The sequence below is a fragment of the Heterodontus francisci genome, chromosome 20 (genome assembly GCF_036365525.1).
Source record: "Heterodontus francisci isolate sHetFra1 chromosome 20, sHetFra1.hap1, whole genome shotgun sequence".
NCBI classification, from domain to species: domain Eukaryota; kingdom Metazoa; phylum Chordata; class Chondrichthyes; order Heterodontiformes; family Heterodontidae; genus Heterodontus; species Heterodontus francisci.
This window is the reverse complement of record NC_090390.1, coordinates 89,807,847-89,829,625: the sequence shown is the minus strand read 5'-3', so window position 1 is coordinate 89,829,625 and position 21,779 is coordinate 89,807,847. Positions and strand designations below refer to the sequence as shown.

At 49.4% G+C, this 21,779-nt stretch overlaps 1 protein-coding gene across 6 annotated transcripts in view; it reads right to left on the bottom strand.

Annotated features, from left to right (window-relative positions):
• Positions 1 to 21,779, bottom strand: part of col17a1b (collagen, type XVII, alpha 1b) — a 257,562-nt gene that overhangs the window by 166,523 nt on the left and 69,260 nt on the right. For 3 of the 6 annotated variants that reach the window (XM_068053211.1, XM_068053209.1, XM_068053210.1), the window contains exon 2: positions 13,975 to 14,105. The exons of the other annotated variants lie outside the window; for them this stretch is intronic. The gene's annotated coding sequence lies outside the window, so the exon portion shown is untranslated. The remainder of the gene's footprint in view (positions 1 to 13,974; positions 14,106 to 21,779) is intronic. 6 annotated transcript variants of the gene reach the window in all.

The following is a 21,779-nucleotide window of genomic DNA, read 5'->3' as shown; positions in this document are numbered from 1 at the left end:
TCTCCCCTTGCGCCTCTGTCTTTTTTCCTGCCAACTACTAAGTCTCTTCGACTCGCCACAATTTAGCCCTGTCTTTATGGCTGCCCGCCAGCTCTGGCGAATGCTGGCAACTGACTCCCACGACTTGTGATCAATGTCACACGATTTCATGTCGCGTTTGCAGACGTCTTTATAACGGAGACATGGACGGCCGGTGGGTCTGATACCAGTGGCGAGCTCGCTGTACAATGTGTCTTTGGGGATCCTGCCATCTTCCATGCGGCTCACATGGCCAAGCCATCTCAAGCGCCGCTGACTCAGTAGTGTGTATAAGCTGGGGATGTTGGCCGCTTCAAGGACTTCTGTGTTGGAGATATAGTCCTGCCACCTGATGCCAAGTATTCTCCGAAGGCAGCGAAGATGGAATGAATTGAGACGTCGCTCTTGGCTGGCATACGTTGTCCAGGCCTCGCTGCCGTAGAGCAAGGTACTGAGGACACAGGCCTGATACACTCGGACTTTTGTGTTCCGTGTCAGTGCGCCATTTTCCCACACTCTCTTGGCCAGTCTGAACATAGCAGTGGAAGCCTTACCCATGCGCTTGTTGATTTCTGCATCTAGAGACAGGTTACTGGTGATAGTTGAGCCTAGGTAGGTGAACTCTTGAACCACTTCCAGAGCGTGGTCGCCAATATTGATGGATGGAGCATTTCTGACATCCTGCCCCATGATGTTCGTTTTCTTGAGGCTGATGGTTAGGCCAAATTCATTGCAGGCAGACGCAAACCTGTCGATGAGACTCTGCAGGCATTCTTCAGTGTGAGATGTTAAAGCAGCATCGTCAGCAAAGAGGAGTTCTCTGATGAGGACTTTCTGTACTTTGGACTTCGCTCGTGATAAACAATAACATTCTATTCGCTTTCCTAATTACGTGCTGTACCTGCATACTAACCTTTTGCGATTCATGCACTAGGACACCCACATCCCTCTGCATTAGAGCTCTGCAATCTCTCACCATTTAGACAATATGCTTCTATTTATTCTTCCTGCCCAAGTGGACGATTTCACACTTTCCACATTATACTCCATTTGCCAGGTCTTTGCCCACTCATTTAACCTGTCTATATCCCTTTGTAGCCTCCTTATGTCCTCTTCACAAGTTACTTCCCCACCAATCTTTGTGTCATCAGCAAATTTAGCAACCATACCTTCGGTCCCTTCATCTAAGTCATTTATATAAATTGTATAAAGTTGAGGCCCTAGCACAGATCCCTGTGGCACACCACTCATTACATCTTGCCAACCAGATAATAACCCATTTATGCCGACTCTCTGTATCCTGTTAGCTAGCCAATCTTCTATCCATGCCAATATGTACCCCCTACACCATGAACTTTTATTTTCTGCAATAATCTTTGATGTGGCACCTTATCAGATGCCTTCTGGAAATCTAAGTACAATACATCCACCGGTTTCCCTTTATCCACAGCACATGTAACTTCCTCAAAGAACTCCAATAAATTGGTTAAACATGGTTTCCCTTTCACAAAACCATGTTGACTCTGTCTGATTACCTTGAATTTTTCTAAATGCCCTGCTATAACATCTTTAATAATAGCTTCTAATATTTTCCCTAAGACAGATGTTAAGCTAACTGGCCTGTAGTTTCCTGCTTTCTGTCTCCCTCCCTTTTTGAATAAAGGAGTTACATTCGCTATTTTCCAATCTAATGGAACCTTACCTGAATCTAGGAATTTTGGAAGTTTAAAACTAACACATCAACTATCTGACTAGCCACTTCTTTTAACACCCTAGGATGAAGTCCATCAGGACCTGAGGACTTGTCAGCCCATAGCTCCAACAATTTGTTCAGTACCACTTCCCTGGTGATTGAAATTTTCTTGAGTTCCTCCCTCCCTTCCATTTCCTGATTTACAGCTAATTCTGGGATGTTACTTGTATCCTCAATAGTGAAGATCGATGCAAAATATCTGTTCAATTCATCTGCTGTCTCGTTATCCATTATTAATTTCCCAGACTCACTTTCTGTAGGACCAACGCTCACTTTTTTAACTCTTTTCTTTTTTAAATACCTATAGAAATTCTTACTATCTGTCTTTATATTACTAGCTATCTTTCTCTTGTACTCTAATTTTACCTTCCTTATCAATCGTTTAGTCATTCTTTGCTGTTTTTTATATTCTGTTCAATTTTCTGACCTGCCTCCCATCTTTGCACAATTATAGGCTTTTTCTTTAAGTTTGATACTATCTTTAACTGTTTTATTTAACCACGGATGGTGGGTCCTACATTGGAATTTTTCTTTCTCATTGAAGTGTATCTATTCTGTGTATTCTGAAATATCCCCTTAAATGTCTGCCACTGCATCTCTATTGACCTATCCCTTAACCTGATTTGCCAGTTCACTTTAGCCCTCATGATTGCCCTTATTTAAGTCTTGGACCCACTCTTCCCTCCCTCAAACTGAATGTAAAATTCAATCATATTATGATCGCTGCTACTTAGGGGTGCCTTAACTATGAGGTCATTAATTAATCCCATCTGATTGCACAATACCAGGTCTGGTTTCGCCTGCTCTCTAGTTGGCTCCAGAAGGTTCTGTTCCAAGAAATAATCCCGAAAACATTCTGTGTACTCCTTATCGAGGCTACCTCTGCCCATCTGATTTTTCCAGTCCATATGTAGGTTAAAATCACCCATAATTATCGGTGTACTTTTCTGACAAGTTGCGATTATTTCTTCCTTTATACCCTGTCCTACACTGTGTCCTACAGATGCTCAGTAGTGAGTTGATTATCACTCTCAGATCTCCCTCCCCTAGCTAGTTCACACCATTCAGTAAGTATACTCCCATGATTTTTTTTTCAAATATTACATCATGCACTAATTTTTAGTGAACCCTCACTCAGTACATCTCCCCCGGCACTGATTCCTGGGACACTCCACTCAGTATATCTCCCCCGGCACTGTTTCCTGGGACACTCCACTCAGTACATCTCCCGCGGCACTGATTCCTGGGACACTCCACTCAGTATATCTCCCCCGGCACTGATTCCTGGGACACTCCACTCAGTACATCTCCCCTGGCACTGATTCCTGGGACACTCCACTCAGTACATCTCCCCTGGCACTGATTCCTGGGACACTCCACTCAGTATATCTCCCCCGGCACTGATTCCTGGGACACTCCACTCAGTACATCTCCCCCAGCATGACCCTCGGGGACACTCCACTCAGTACGTTTCCCCCGGCACTGATTCCTGGGACACTCCACTCAGTACATCTCCCCTGGCACTGTTTCCTGGGACACTCCACTCAGTACATCTCCCCCAGCATGACCCTCGGGGACACTCCACTCAGTACGTCTCCCCCGGCACTGATTCCAGGGACACTCCACTCAGTACATCTCCCCCGGCACTGATTCCTGGGACACTCCACTCAGTATATCTCCCCCGGCACTGATTCCTGGGACACTCCACTCAGTACATCTCCCCCAGCATGACCCTCGGGGACACTCCACTCAGTACGTTTCCCCCGGCACTGATTCCTGGGACACTCCACTCAGTACATCTCCCCCGGCACTGATTCCTGGGACACTCCACTCAGTACATCTCCCCTGGCACTGATTCCTGGGACACTCCACTCAGTACATCTCCCCTGGCACTGATTCCTGGGACACTCCACTCAGTATATCTCCCCCGGCACTGATTCCTGGGACACTCCACTCAGTACATCTCCCCCAGCATGACCCTCGGGGACACTCCACTCAGTACGTTTCCCCCGGCACTGATTCCTGGGACACTCCACTCAGTACATCTCCCCTGGCACTGTTTCCTGGGACACTCCACTCAGTACATCTCCCCCAGCATGACCCTCGGGGACACTCCACTCAGTACGTCTCCCCCGGCACTGATTCCAGGGACACTCCACTCAGTACATCTCCCCCGGCACTGATTCCTGGGACACTCCACTCAGTACATCTCCCCTGGCACTGTTTCCTGGGACACTCCACTCAGTATATCTCCCCCGGCACTGATTCCTGGGACACTCCACTCAGTACATCTCCCCCGGCACTGTTTCCTGGGACACTCCACTCAGTACATCTCCCCCAGCATGACCCTCGGGGACACTCCGCTCAGTACATCTCCCCTGGGACTGTTTCCTGGGACACTCTACTCAGTACATCTCCTCCGGCACTGATTCCTGGGACACCCCACTCAGTACATCTCCCCCGGCACTGATCCCTGGGACACTCCACTCAGTACATCTCCCCCGGCACTGATTCCTGGGACACGCCACTCAGTACATCTCCCCCGCCACTGAATCCTGGGACACTCTACTCAGTACATCTCCCCCGCCACTGATTCCTGGGACACTCCACTCAGTACATCTCCCCCGGCACTGATCCCTGGGACACGCCACTCAGTACATCTCCTCCGCCACTGAATCCTGGGACACTCTACTCAGTACATCTCCCCCGGCACTGATCCCTGGGACACGCCACTCAGTACATCTCCCCCGCCACTGAATCCTGGGACACTCTACTCAGTACATCTCCCCCGCCACTGATCCCTGGGACACTCTACTCAGTACATCTCCCCCGGCACTGATCCCTGGGACACTCTACTCAGTACATCTCCCCTGGCACTGATTCCTGGGACACTCTACTCAGTACATCTCCCCCGCCACTGATTCCTGGGTCACCCCACTCAGTACATCTCCCCCGGCACTGAATCCTGGGACACTCTACTCAGTACATCTCCCCCGGTACTGATTCCTGGGACACTCTACTCAGTACATCTCCCCCGCCACTGATTCCTGGGTCACCCCACTCAGTACATCTCCCCCGGCACTGAATCCTGGGACACTCTACTCAGTACATCTCCCCCGGTACTGATTCCTGGGACACTCCACTCAGTACATGTCCCCCGGCACTGATCCCTGGGACACTCCACTCAGTACATCTCCCCCGCCACTGAATCCTGGGACACTCTACTCAGTACATCTCCCCCGGTACTGATTCCTGGGACACTCTACTCAGTACATCTCCCCCGCCACTGATTCCTGGGTCACCCCACTCAGTACATCTCCCCCGGCACTGATCCCTGGAACACTCCACTCAGTACATCTCCCCCGGCACTGATTCCTGGGACACTCTACTCAGTACATCTCCCCCGGCACTGATAAAGGGACACTCCATTCAGTACATCTCCCCCGGCACTGATTCCTGGGACACTCTACTCAGTACATCTCCCCCGGCACTGATCCCTGGGACACGCCACTCAGTACATCTCCCCCACCACTGATTCCTGGGACACTCTACTCAGTACATCTCCCCCGGCACTGATCCCTGGGACACTCTACTCAGTACATCTCCCCCGGCACTGATTCCTGGGACACTCCATTCAGTACATCTCCCCCGGCACTGATAAAGGGACACTCCACTCAGTACATCTCCTCCGGCACTGATCCCTGGGACACTCCACTCGGTACGTCTCCCCCAGCACTGATCCCTGGGACACTCCACTCGGTACGTCTCCCTGGCACTGATTCCTGGGACACTCCACTTGGTACGTCTCCTCAGCACTGATCCCTGGGATACTCTACTCGGTACGTCTCCCCGGCACTGATCCCTGGGAAACTCCACTCGGTACGTCTCCCCGGCACTGATTCCTGGGACACCCCACTCGGTACGTCTCCCTGGCACTGATTCCTGGGACACCCAACTCGGTACGTCTCCCCCGGCACTGATCCCTGGGACACTCCACTCGGTACGTCTCCCCCGGCACTGATCCCTGGGACACTCCACTCGGTACGTCTCCCCCAGCACTGATCCCTGGGACACTCCACTCGGTACGTCTCCCCCGGCACTGATAAAGGGACACTCCACTCAGTACGTCTCCCCCGGCACTGATCCCTGGGACACTCCACTCAGTACGTCTTCCCCAGCACTAATTCCTGGGACACTCCACTCAGTACATCTCCCCCGGCACTGATAAAGGGACACTCCACTCAGTACGTCTCCCCCGGCACTGATCCCTGGGACACTCCACTCAGTACGTCTCCCCCAGCACTGATTCCTGGGACACTCCACTCAGTACATCTCCCCCGGCACTGATAAAGGGACACTCCACTCAGTACGTCTCCCCCGGCACTGATCCCTGGGACACTCCACTCAGTACGTCTTCCCCAGCACTGATTCCTGGGACACTCCACTCGGTACGTCTCCCCCAGCACTGATTCCTGGGACACTCCACTCAGTACGTCTTCCCCAGCACTGATTCCTGGGACACTCCACTCAGTACGTCTCCCCCGGCACTGATCCCTGGGACACTCCACTCAGTACGTCTTCCCCAGCACTGATTCCTGGGACACTCCACTCAGTCCATCTCCCCCGGCACTGATTCCTGGGACACTCCACTCAGTACATCTCCCCCAGCACTGATTCCTGGGACACTCCACTCAGTACATCTCCCCCGGCACTGATTCTTGGGACACTCCACTCAGTACATCTCCCCCGGCACTGATTCCTGGGACACTCCACTCGGTACGTCTCCCCGGCACTGATCCCTGGGACACTCCACTCAGTACATCTCCCCCGGCACTGATTCCTGGGACACTCCACTCGGTACGTCTCCCCAGCACTGATCCCTGGGACACTCCACTCAGTACATCTCCCCCGGCACTGATCCCTGGGACACGCCACTCAGTACATCTCCCCCGGCACTGATTCCTGGGACACTCTACTCAGTACATCTCCCCCGGCACAGATCCCTGGGACATTCCATTCAGTACATCTCCCCCGGCACTGATTCCTGGGACACTCTACTCAGTACATCTCCCCCGGCACTGATCCCTGGGACACGCCACTCAGTACATCTCCCCCACCACTGATTCCTAGGACACTCTACTCAGTACATCTCCCCCGGCACTGATCCCTGGGACACTCTACTCAGTACATCTCCCCCGGCACTGATTCCTGGGACACTCCATTCAGTACATCTCCCCCGGCACTGATAAAGGGACACTCCACTCAGTACATCTCCTCCGGCACTGATCCCTGGGACACTCTGCTCAGTACATCTCCCCCGGCACTGATTCCTGGGACACTCCATTCAGTACATCTCCCCCGGCACTGATAAAGGGACACTCCACTCAGTACATCTCCTCCGGCACTGATCCCTGGGACACTCCACTCGGTACGTTTCCCCCAGCACTGATCCCTGGGACACTCCACTCGGTACGTCTCCCTGGCACTGATTCCTGGGACACTCCACTTGGTACGTCTCCTCAGCACTGATCCCTGGGATACTCTACTCGGTACGTCTCCCCGGCACTGATCCCTGGGACACTCCACTCGGTACGTCTCCCCGGCACTGATTCCTGGGACACCCCACTCGGTACGTCTCCCTGGCACTGATTCCTGGGACACCCAACTCGGTACGTCTCCCCCGGCACTGATCCCTGGGACACTCCACTCGGTACGTCTCCCCCGGCACTGATCCCTGGGACACTCCACTCGGTACGTCTCCCCCAGCACTGATCCCTGGGACACTCCACTCGGTACGTCTCCCCCGGCACTGATAAAGGGACACTCCACTCAGTACGTCTCCCCCGGCACTGATCCCTGGGACACTCCACTCAGTACGTCTTCCCCAGCACTGATTCCTGGGACACTCCACTCAGTACGTCTCCCCCGGCACTGATCCCTGGGACACTCCACTCAGTACGTCTCCCCCGGCACTGATCCCTGGGACACTCCACTCAGTACGTCTCCCCCAGCACTGATTCCTGGGACACTCCACTCAGTACATCTCCCCCGGCACTGATAAAGGGACACTCCACTCAGTACGTCTCCCCCGGCACTGATCCCTGGGACACTCCACTCAGTACGTCTTCCCCAGCACTGATTCCTGGGACACTCCACTCGGTACGTCTCCCCCAGCACTGATTCCTGGGACACTCCACTCAGTACATCTCCCCCAGCACTGATTCCTGGGACACTCCACTCAGTCCATCTCCCCCGGCACTGATTCCTGGGACACTCCACTCAGTACATCTCCCCCAGCACTGATTCCTGGGACACTCCACTCAGTACATCTCCCCCGGCACTGATTCTTGGGACACTCCACTCAGTACATCTCCCCCGGCACTGATTCCTGGGACACTCCACTCGGTACGTCTCCCCGGCACTGATCCCTGGGACACTCCACTCAGTACATCTCCCCCGGCACTGATTCCTGGGACACTCCACTCGGTACGTCTCCCCAGCACTGATCCCTGGGACACTCCACTCAGTACATCTCCCCCGGCACTGATCCCTGGGACACTCCACTCAGTACATCTCCCCCGGCACTGATTCCTGGGACACTCCACTCGGTACGTCTCCCCGGCACTGATTAACGGACACTCCACTCGGTACATCTCCCCCAGCACTGATCCCTGGGATATGGTATGGCAGTGCAATTGTTATGTTACTGATCGAGTATTAATCTGCATCTCATGACTGTGGGATTTAATCCTCATACCCGGTGCCGTGACGGTGTGACCTGATTCATTTTCCCTTTGTACCCCCAGTATTCCTATGTTTAGATTTAGATTTAGATGTACAGCACTGAAACAGGCCCTTCGGCCCACCGAGTCTGTGCCGACCATTAACCACCCATTTATACTAATTCTACATTAATCCCATATTCCTACCACATCCTCACCTGTCCCTATATTCCCCTACCACCTACCTATACTAGGGGCAATTTATAATGGCCAATTTACCTATCAACCTGCAAGTCTTTTGGCTGTGGGAGGAAACCGGAGCACCCGGAGGAAACCCACGCAGACACAGGGAGAACTTGCAAACTCCACACAGGCAGGACCCAGAATTGAACCCGGGTCGCTGGAGCTGTGAGGCTGCAGTGCTAACCACTGCGCCACTGTGCCACCCACAGTCTGTCTCTGTTCTCAGAATAAATTGCAACATTTCACACCTCAGTGCTCAGAATGAACCTGCCAGTCTAGTCAGAACACAAGATAAAATGGAGCAACAAGTTTAAAATAACTCTAATTAATCAAAGAGAGAGAGCAGTGAGAGCACACAGTGCAACCAGGACTCAGCCCATCCTGCCAGCAGCCATTGCTGTCGCCAGAAAGGATTAAGACTGAGGAAAATTCAAATTACTCAAGGATATGAGAGGCTGATTTCCTAATGTAGTGTGTCCTGCCCTCAATTCCATCCCCAGTCCGTGCTGAGTCAGCTCAGTGGCAGGAGAATCATAGAATGATACAGAACAGAAGGAGGCTATTCAGCCCCTCATGCCTGTGCTGGCTCTTTCCAGTTAGCTCCACTGCCCTGCCCTTTTCCCCCACAGCTCTATAAAATTTTCCCATTTCAAGCGTTCCATTTTGAAAGTTACATTTGAATCTATTTCCACCATTCTTTCAGGCAGGGCATTCCCGATCACAACTCACTGCGTGAAAGCATTCTCCTTATCTCCCATTAGACCAATCACACACCCTCTACCGACCAAAGACAACCTTCCAGTCACAAACCCTCCACCAATCACAGACCCTGTACCATCCATGGACCATGGACCCGCCACCTTCATCGACCCTCCACCAATCACAGACCCTGTTCCATCCATAGAACCCCCCCCCAACCTTTGCAGACCCTCCACCAATCACAGACCCTGTACCATCCATAGACCCTCCACCTTCGTGGACCCTCCAACTACAGACGTCAACCAATTACAGATCCATCACATCACCTCATAAGCGCAAAACACTTTCAAAGATCTATTGAAATAAAGTAAACTTTGAACTGAAACTTTTCGCTTATGATGTGAAATCAAATGTACTAAATCTGTGTTCTAAACTCAGGCTTGTTGACTCATTCATAAATAAACACATAAGAAACGATTTAAACTTCAAGGAAAAGTCTGATCAGCAAAGTTCACAATGTTCTGAGGTGTGCAGGTAGGGCCCATTCACTGGACTCCAGACTTCACCATCAGTTTACAAAGTTCACAAAGTTTTTGTTATTCTTGAATTAAATAGCTCCTACCTGCCACTCTGCGCTGTCGGGGTTGTAGGTCTGTGTGAGCTACTGATTGTGCTGCTTTCTGCCTCTTACACCTCACTTATCCTGTGTGTGAGAAGGTGTGAGCACTGCCTGGTTCAATCGGAATGCCTTCTCTCCCTCTCTTTAATTTAATAGCTTAAATCTGATCTGTATCAGATTACTGCTTTCATTGTGGCAAAGTCTGGACAAGTCGGGAGTGACTAAAAGCCTCACCCAGGTGAACAAACCTTGCCCTGAGGCTGTAACTTTACAAACAGCCCCACCTGTCTGATTTCCAGCTCTCTATCTGTCTCTCTAACAGCAGCTGTTAACTCAGCCCTTGCCTCAAAGAAATCAACACATTTCCCCTTCCACAGGCGACAATGAATCCACCAGATCAGAGTTGGAGCTGTTAACACTCTTCCCTCCAAATCAGGACATTACAGACCATATCAAGAGGTTGGGAGGTCTATTTGGCCCTTTTCTATTGACTCTGTTTGTTGAGCACTAAAAGAGAGGATGTGGGAATGTGGAGGTGGGTGAGCATATAACTGTCTGAAATTCAGAGGTGCAGATATGACAGTTTGCTATCAGCTGGCTGTGTTTCATTAATCCATAATGTGCACTTCCCAAAAACCACACAGAGTTCAGGATGGGACCTCAATCCTGACTTTTATGAGGTCAATAGCTTTTTTCTCTCTGTATTACTCCCTTCCTAAGTCCCTGTTACTCTCCTATGTTCCTGTTATTTTCCAGTGTCTCTGATACTCCCTTCCTATGTCCCAGTTACTCTCTTCCTGTGTCCTTGTTACTCTCTTCCTGTGTCCTTGTTACTCTCTTCCTGTGTCCTCGTTACTCTCTTCCTGTGTCCTCGTTACTCTCTTCCTGTGTCCTCGTTACTCTCCTCCTGTGTCCCTGTTACTCCATTCCTGTGTCCACATTATTCCCTTCCTCTGTTTCTGTTACTCTCCTGTGTCTCTGATACTCCCTTCCTGTGTCCCTGTTACTCTCTTCCTGTGTCTCTGATACTCCCTTCCTGTGTCCCTGGTACTCTCTTCCTGTGTCCCAGTTACTCTCCTATGTTCCTGTTACTCTCCTGTGTCTCTGATACTCCCTTCCTGTGTCCCTGTTACTCTCCTCCTGTGTCCCTGTTACTCTCCTCCTGTGTCTCGGTTGCTCTCTTCCTGTGTTTCTATTACTCCCTTCCCTCTTTCTACCCTTTTCAGTGCCAGAATGGCCCCAACCAAACTCAAAATGTTTTCTCTGACTGTGATGCTCTATCCCCCTTGATCCTTCTCAAACTGACTGCAGTTTTTGGCACCTGTTGACCATCCTCCTCCATTATTTCTCCTCTGTTGCCCTTGTTTTGCTCCACTCTTATGCATCTAATTGTAACCAGAGCAGGTCTATCACAGAATCATACAGCACAGCAGCAGGCCATTCGGCCCATTGCACATGTACCTGCCCTTTGAAAGAGCTATCCAATTACTCCCACACCCCCCTGCTCTTTCCCCATGGCCCTGTAAATATTTCCTTTCCACGTATTTATCCAATTCCCTTTTGAAACTTATTACTGAATCAGTTTGCAGCTCCCTTCCAGGCAGCACATCCCAGATCTCCCCTTTGATTCTTTTATCAATTGCATATAATCTGTGTCCTCTGGTTATTGACCCCCTTGGTCATTGGAAACAGTCTCTGATTATTTTTTCTGATTTTGAACATCTCTATCGAATCTCCCCTTATCCTTCTCTGCTGTAAGGAAAACAATCCCAGCTTCTCCAGTCTCCACCATCTCTCACCACCCCTCCACTGTCCCTATGTTGTCACAATTCTTGTCTGACACTCTAGTCTTGGATGAGATGAAATTTCCTCCAGTTAAACCTGGGGAGGAATGAAGTTACTGACTTGTTCCTGCCTCAGACTCCATATCCTGCTCATTGGTTCCATCCCCAGCCACTGCCCCAGGTCAAATCAGAATATTTCTAACTTAGACTCCTATCCTGAGCTGAGCTTCCCAAATAACACCCACTCCATCACGAAGACCGCCTAAATACTCCTCTGTAATATCAGCTGTCGTCGCTCCTGCCTCAGCTCATCTGCTGCTGAAACCTTCATCTATGCTTTTGTCACCTCCACTCAACTATCCCAATGCTCTCCTGGCTGCCTCCATCTCCTACCTCCCCATAAACTTCAGCTCACTCACAGCTCCTGCTGCTTGCATCTAATTTCAACTTTTTATTTCAACTTTTAAAATAATTATTCTCTCACCCACCACCTGCTCTGTTCTAACAAACCATTTTTCAAGTCTTTCTTTGTATTTGTAATTCCCTCATGCCAGGCAGCATCCTCGTGAATCTGCTCTGTACCCTCTTGAAAGGCCTAATATCTTTCCTACTGCGTGGACCAATTGAGAATTGGTTAACGGACAGAAAACCAAGAGTAGGAATAAATGGGTCATTCTCAGGATGGCAGGATGTGACTAGTGGGGTATCGCAAGGATCAGTGCTTGGATCCCAGCTGTTCACAATCTAGATCAATGATTTGGATGTGGGGACCAAATGTAATATTTCCAATTTGCTGATGTCACAAAACTAGGTGGGAATGTGATTTGTGAAGAGGATGCAAAGAAGTTTCAAGGGGATTTAGACAGACTAAGTGAATGGGCAAGAACGTGGCAGATGGAATATAATGTGGAAAAATGTGAAGATGTCCACTTTAGTAGGAAAAACAGAAATGCAGAATATTTCTTAACTGGTGAGAGATTGGGAAGTGTTGATGTCCAAAGGGACCTGGGTGTTCTTGTTTATAAGTCACGGAAAGCTAACATGCAGGTGCAGCAAACAGTTGGGAAGGCAAATGGTATGTTGGCCTTCATTGCAAGAGGATTTGAGTACAGGAATAAAGAAGTCTTGCTGCAATTGTACAAAGCCTAGCTAAGACCGCACCTGGAGTATTGTGTACAGTTTTGGTCTCCTCACCTAAGGAAGGATATACTTCCCATCGAGGGAGTGCAACGAAGGTTCACCAGACTGATCCTTGGAATGGCGGGATTGTCCTATGAGGAGAGATTGAGGAAGCTGGGCCTGTATTCTCTAGAGTTTAAAAGAATGAGAGATGATCTCATTGAAGCATACAAAATTCTTCCAGGCCTGATAGGGTGGATGCAGGAAGGATGTTTCCCCTGGTTAGGGGGTCTAGAACCAGGGGACACAGTCTCAGAATAAGAGGCAGGCCATTTAGGACTGAGATGAGGAGGAATTTCTTCACTCAGAGGGTAGTGACTCTTTGGAATTCTCTACACCAGGGGGCTGCGGAGGCTCAGTCGTTGAGTATATTTAAGACAGAGATCAATAGAGTTATAGATATTAAAGGTACCAAGGGTTTCGGAGATAGTGTGGGAAAACGACATTGAGGTACAAGATCTGCCATGATATATTTGAATGGTGGAGCAGGCTTGAGGGGTCTAAAGGCCTACTGCTATTTCCTATGATCCTATGACCCAGTACTGCACACAATGCTCTAACTGGGCTCTTACTAACGTTTTATATCGGCTCATCATTACCTCTTTTATATTCTACACCTCTGTGATAAAATCTAGAATTTCTTTAGCTTGTTTCATGGCCTTATCACCCTGAGATGCTGCCTTTAATGTCCGGTGAACCTATCCCCCCAAATTCTCTGCTCTTCGACAGCACTGAGTTGATTTCCATTCACTGTATCATTACTGCTGTTATTTTCTTACCCCTCATCCCATTCAGTGTTAAAGGGAATAAACAGACCAGTAGCAGAAAGGGCTCGGCCAACTCACTCCACAAAGCCTCTCCCAACCCACAAACCTCTCTTGGGAGGGTCCAGAACTTGATGCAGCCAAAACACACTCAACTCTGACCAACGGCTCAATTGCTCAATTGGTGACTTACCCTCTCTCGCTGCAGCTCATTAGACATTGTGCCTGCTGTGAATCCGATCGCCTCAGTTTACCCTCGAACCTCCAGTTCTCTCCTTATTTTAGAAGGATTACAAACTTCCTTGGAGTGAGCCAGTCCCCATTCTGTGGGAAAAGGGAATTATATTAATCCCGAGGCTCACTTCTTCCTGCTATCTCCAGGGATCTGCATTGCTGCATGAGCAAAATATCTCAAATACTTCACACCAGCAGTTAAACTCGCATCAGCCTGAGGAAGAAGAGCAGAAACAGGGAGTGTTCGGGTGGAAGGGAAGGACTGTGAGGAGTTTCTGAACGCAGGGGAGATGGAGGGACCTGTGCAGAGCAGCAACAGAGGGCAGGAGATCAGTAACTGCGAGACTAAGCCAGAGGCAGAAAAGAAGGTGCAGGAGGTCAAAACCCACCCAGCGACACAGACCATCACCCACTGACTGTAGACAGTCTGACCCACTGATCACAGAAAGTCTGACCCAATAATCACAGACAGTCTGACCCACTGACTACAGTCTGACCCACTGACTGTAGATAGTCTGACCCACTGATCACAGAACGTCTGACCCAATAATCACAGACAGTCTGACCCACTGACTGTAGACAGTCTGACCCACTGATTACAGAAGGTCTGACCAAATGATCACAGACAGTCTGACCTACTGATCGCAGACAGTCTGACCCACTGACTACAGTCTGACCCACTGACTACAGTCTGACCCACTGACTACAGTCTGACCCACTGACTGTAGATAGTCTGACCCAATAATCGCAGACAGTCTGACCCACTGATCGCAGACAGTCTGACCCACTGATCGCAGACAGTCTGACCCACTGACTACAGAAAGTCTGACCCAATGACTACAGACAATCTGAGTACTGACTACAGATAGTCTGACCTACTGACAGCAGAAAGTCTGACCCACTGACTACAGACAGTCTGACCCAATGACCACAGACAGTCTGACCCAATGACCACAGACAGTCTGACCCAATGACCACAGACAGTCTGACCCAATGACTACAGACAGTCTGACCCGATGACTACAGACAGTCTGACCTACTGACTGCAGGCAGTCTGACCTACTGACCGCAGAAAGTCTGACCCACTGACTACAGACAGTGTGACCCACTGATCACAGACACTCTGACCTACTGACTGCAGACAGTCTAACTCACTGACTGCAGACAGTCTGACCCAATGATCACAGACAGTCTGACCCAATGACCACAGACAGTCTGACCCAATGACTACAGACAGTCTGACCCACTGACCACAGACAGTCAGACCCAATGATCGCAAACAGTCTGACCTACTGACCACAGACAGTTTGACCCACTTACCACAAACAGTCTGACCCAATGACCACAGACAGTCTGACCCACTGATCGCAGACAGTCTGACCCAATGACCACAGTCTGACCCGATGACCACAGACAGTCTGACCTACTGACTACAGGCAGTCTGACCTACTGACCGCAGAAAGTCTGACCCACTGACTACAGACAGTGTGACCCACTGACTACAGACAGTGTGACCCACTGATCACAGACAGTTTGACCCACTTACCACAAACAGTCTGACCCAATGACCACAGACAGTCTGACCCACTGATCGCAGACAGTCTGACCCAATGACCACAGTCTGACCCGATGACCACAGACAGTCTGACCTACTGACTACAGGCAGTCTGACCTACTGACCGCAGAAAGTCTGACCCACTGACTACAGACAGTGTGACCCACTGACTACAGACAGTGTGACCCACTGATCACAGACACTCTGCCCTACTGACTACAGACAGTCTGACCCACTGACTACAGACAGTCTGACCCACTGACTACAGACAGTCTGATCCAATGATCACAGACAGTCTGACCCAATGACCACAGACAGTCTGACCCAATGACTACAGACAGTCTGACCTAATGACCACAGACAGTCAGACCCAATGATCGCAAACAGTCTGACCTACTGACTACAGACAGTTTGACCCACTTACCACAAACAGTCTGACCCAATGACCACAGACAGTCTGACCCACTGATCGCAGACAGTCTGACCTACTGACTACAGACAGTTTGACCCACTGACTACAGAGAGTCTGACCCAATGACCGCAGACAGTCTGACCCAATGATCGCAAACAGTCTGACCTACTGACTACAGACAGTTTGACCCACTTACCACAAACAGTCTGACCCGATGACTACAGACAGTCTGACCTACTGACTGCAGGCAGTCTGACCGACTGACCGCAGAAAGTCTGACCCACTGACTACAGACAGTGTGACCCACTGATCACAGACACTCTGACCTACTGACTGCAGACAGCCTGACTCACTGACTGCAGACAGTCTGACCCAATGACCACAGACAGTCTGACCCACTGACTACAGACAGTCTGACCCACTGACCACAGACAGTCAGACCCAATGATCGCAAACAGTCTGACCTACTGACTACAGACAGTTTGACCCACTTACCACAAACAGTCTGACCCAATGACCACAGACAGTCTGACCCAATGACCACAGACAGTCTGACCCACTGATCGCAGACAGTCTGACCCAATGACCACAGTCTGACCCGATGACCACAGACAGTCTGACCTACTGACTACAGGCAGTCTGACCTACTGACCGCAGAAAGTCTGACCCACTGACTACAGACAGTGTGACCCACTGACTACAGACAGTGTGACCCACTGATCACAGACAGTGTGACCTACTGACTACAGACAGTCTGACCCACTGACTACAGACAGTCTGACCCACTGACTACAGACAATCTGATCCAATGACCACAGACAGTCTGACCCACTGACTACAGACAGTCTGACCCAATGACCACAGACAGTCTGACTTACTGACCACAGACAGTCTGACCCACTGAATACAGACAGTCTGACCCACTGAATAGACAGTCTGACCCACTGACCGCAGAAAGTCTGACTACTGACTGCAGACAGTCTGACTACTGACTACAGACAGTCTGACCTACTGACTACAGACAGTCTGACCCAGTGACCACAGACAGTCTGACCCAGTGACCACAGACAGTCTGACCCACTGACTACAGACAGTCTGACCCAATGACCACAGACAGTCTGACCCAATGACCACAGACAGTCTGACCCACTGAATACAGACAGTCTGACCCACTGAATAGACAGTCTGACCCACTGACCACAGAAAGTCTGACTACTGACCGTAGATAGTCTGACTACTGACTGCAGACAGTCTGACTACTGACTACAGACAGTCTGACCTACTGACTACAGACAGTCTGACCCAGTGACCACAGACAGTCTGACCCAGTGACTACAGACAGTCTGACCTAATGACCACAGACAGTCTGACTTACTGACCACAGACAGTCTGACTTACTGACCACAGACAGTCTGACCCACTGACTACAGACAGTCTGACCCAATGACCACAGACAGTCTGACCCAATGACCACAGACAGTCTGACCCACTGAATACAGACAGTCTGACCCACTGAATACAGACAGTCTGACCCACTGACTACAGACAGTCTGACCCACTGACTACAGACAGTCTGACCCACTGACCACAGAAAGTCTGACAACTGACCGTAGACAGTCTGACCTACTGTCGACAGTCTGACCCACTGACTACAGACAGTCTGACCTACTGACCACAGACAGTCTGACACACTGACCACAGACAGTCTAAGCCACTGACTGCAGACAGTCTGACCTACTGACTACAGACAGTCTGACCCAATGACCACAGACAGTCTGACCCACTGACCATAGAAAGTCTGACTACTGACTGCAGACAGTCTGACCTACTGACCACAGACATTCTGACACACTGACTACAGACGGTTTGACACACTGACTACAGACAGTCTGACACACTGACTACAGACAGTCTGATCCACTGACTACAGACAGTCTGACCTACTGACCACAGACAGTCTGACCCACTGATCATAGATAGTCTGACCCACTGATCACAGGTAGTCTGACCCACTGACCACAGACAGTCATACCACTGACTGCAGACAGTCTGACCTACTGACCACAGAGAGTCTGACTACTGACTACAGACAGTCTGATCCACTGACCACAGACAGTCTGATCTACTGATCACTGATAGTCTGACCCACTGATCACTGATAGTCTGACCCACTGATCACTGATAGTCTGACCCACTGATCACAGATAGTCTGACCCACTGATCACAGATAGTCTGACCCACTGATCACAGACAGTCTGATCCACTGACCGCAGACAGTCTGACCCACTGACCGCAGATAGTCTGACCCACTGACCGCAGATAGTCTGACTGAAACTAGGGTCTTAAATCTAAACAAAGGAAACTACAAAGGTATGAGGGGCAACTTGGCTCTGGTAGATTGGTAAACTAGATGAAAAGGTTTGACAGTAGACAGGCAATAGCATATAAAGAATTAATACATGGTTTACAACAAATTTACATTCCTCTGAGGCACAAAAACCCAGCAGGAAAATCCAGGAGGAAAGGTGATCCAACCATGCCGAACAAGAAAAGTTAAAGATTGTATTAGATCAAAGGAAGAGGCTTATAAAGTTGCCAAAAAAGTAGTTAGCCTGAGGATTGGGAGCAGTTTAGAATTCAACAAAGGAGGACCGAGAAACTGATAAAGAAAAAATAGGATATGAAAGTAAACAGGCGAGAAACATAAAAATGGGCTGTAAAATCTATAGGTATGTAAAAAGGAAAAAATTAGCAAAGACAGATGTGAGTTCACTACAGGAGAATTTATAATTGGGGAATAAGGAAATGGCAGAGAAACTAAACAAATACTTTGTGTCATAATAATAAAAACAAAATACTGCAGATGCTGGAAATCTGAAATAAAAACAGAAAGTGCTGGAAATACTCAGCAGGTCTGGCAGTATCTGTGGAGAGAGAAACAGAGTTAACATTTCAGGTCTGTGACCTTTCATCAGAACTAATTTGTCTGTCTTCACGGAGGACGATACCAAAAACCTCCCAGCAATACTAGAGAACCAAGGAGTGAGAATAAGGAACTGAAAGAAATTATTAGTAATAAAGTAGTACTGGAAAGATTAATGGGACTGACAGTTGATAAATCCCCTGGATCTGATGTGGAAAGGATGTTTCCCCTTGTGGGAGAATCTCGAACTAGGGGTCACTGTTTAAAAATAAGGGATCACCCATTTAATACAGAGATGAGGAGAAATTTTTTCTCTCAGAGGGTTGTGAGACTTTGGAATTCTCTTCCTCAAAAGGCAGTGGAAGCAGAGTCTTTGAATATTTTTAAAGCAGAGGTAGATAGATTCTTGATAAGCAAGGGGGTGAAAGGTTTTTGGGGGTAGGCAGGAATGTGGAGTTGAGGTTACAATCAGATCAGCCATGATCTTGTTGAATGGCAGAGCAGGCTCAAGGGGCCGAGTGGCCTACTCCTGCTCCTAATTCCTATGTTCCTATGTCCCACGGACCATATATAGTCTGATGCACTGACTGCAGATAGTCTGACCCACTGACAATAGACATGGGCTGTGGGAGGGGATTTAATGGGTGGACTGAATGGCCTTTCAGCTTTCCTGCTTTCTATCATTACATAAAAGATTAGATGTAGATTGAAAGCTCTAGTTTGGACAGACAAAGAATGGGCTGGATTTTAAGAGTGTGCCTCCGCTCTCGGAGGCAAGCTCAGAAAATGGTGGCCGTCCCGTGCGGATTGCACGTCAAAGAGCCTCCACAATCTCAAGCGCAGCAGCTGATTTAAATAGGCCCCTCCCCCAATCTGATGGAGATGTGGGCTGTCCATCCCCAGCAATGGCGTCAGCTGCCTGTGGCGCCATTTTTAAAGGGCAGCCAGCCCTGCTGGAATCTTGAAATTTTTGAAGAAATATCTCCTCAAAATTAAATACATGTGTTTCTTATGCCCCTTTTCCCACTCCCCTACGAACAATTACAATAACTATTTGCCCTTCCCCCGCCAAACACTTGCTTTTACATTTGACCTTCCCCCCGCCACAAACTGCACAAGTCATAGAAATCATAGAATGTTTAAGGCACAGAAAGAGGCCACTTGGCCCATCGTGTCTGTGCCGGCTGAAAAACAATCCACCTATTCTAATCCCACGTTCCAGCATTTGGTCCGTAGCCCTGCAGATTACGATACTTGAGATGCCTATCCAGACTCCTGTTGAATGAGTTGAGGGTTTCTGCCTCAACTACCCTTTCAGGCAGTGAGTTCCAGACCCCCACATCCTCTGGGTGAAAAAGATTTTCCTCATCTCCCCTCTAATTTTTCTACCAATCACTTTAAATCTATGACCCCTCGTCACTGATCTCTCTGCCAAAGTGAATAGACCCTTCACCTCCACTCTATCCAGGCCCTTCAAAATTTTGTACATTTCAATCAGATCTCCCCTCAGCCTTCTCTGTTCCAAGGAGAACAACCCCAGCATATCCAATCTTTCCTCATAGCTGCATTTTTCCAGTCCTGGCAACATCCTCGTAAACCTCCTCTGGACCCTCTCTAGTGCAATTACATCCTTTCTGTAATGAGGTGACCAGAACTGCACACTGTACTCAAGTTGTGGCCTAACCAATGAGTTATACAGTTCCAGCACAACCTCCCTGCTCTTATATTCTATATCTCGGCTAATAAGGGAAATGATTCCATATGCTTTCTTAACCACCTTATTGACCTGTTCTGCTACCTTCAGGGATCTGTGGACATTCACTCCAAGGTCCCTCACTTCCTCTACATTTCTCAGTATTTTCCCATTAATCGTGTAATCCTTTGCCTTGTTTGACCTCCCCAAATGCATCACCTCACACTTCTCCAGGTTGATTTCCATTTGCCACTTTTCTGCCCATCTGACCAGACCATCAGTATCTTCCTGCAGCCTACAGCTATCCTCCTCGCTATCTACCACACGGCCAATCTTTGTGTCGTCTGCAAACATCTTGATCATGCCCCCTACATTTACATCCAAATCGTTAATATATACCACAAAAAGCAGGGGACCCAGTGCTGAGCCCTGTGGAATGCCACTGGAAACAGCCCTCCAGTCACTAAAACACCCATCAACAATTACCCTTTGTTTCCTGCCAATGAGCCAATTTTGTATCCACCTTGCTGCATTTCCCTGGATCCCATGGGATTTTATTTTTTTAACCAGTCTGCCATGTGGGACCTTGTCAAAAGCCTTGCTAAAATCCATGTAGAAATATCCCTCAGTAACACATACTTCTTCTTCTTTGGCCTCCTTATCTCGAGAGACAATGGGTAAGCGCCTAGAAGTGGTCAGTGGTGTGTGGAGCAGCACCTGGAATGGCTATAAAGGCCAATTCTAGAGTGACAGGCTCTTCCACAGGTGCTGCAGAAAAATTTGTTTGTCGGGGCTGTTACACAGTTGGCTCTCCCCTTGCGCTTCTGTCTTTTTTCCTGCCAACTGCTAAGTCTCTTCGACTCGCCACTCTTTAGCCCCGCCTTTATGGCTGCCCGCCAGCTCTGGCGAACGCTGGCAACTGACTCCCACGACTTGTGATCAATGTCACAGGATTTCATGTCGCGTTTGCAGACGTCTTTAAAGCGGAGACATGGACGGCCGGTGGGTCTGATACCAGTGGCGAGCTCGCTGTACAATGTGTCTTTGGGGATCCTGCCATCTTCCATGCGGCTCACATGGCCAAGCCATCTCAAGCGCCGCTGACTCAGTCGTGTGTATAAGCTGGGGGTGTTGGCCGCCTCGAGGACTTCTGTGTTGGAGATACTGTCCTGCCACCTGAT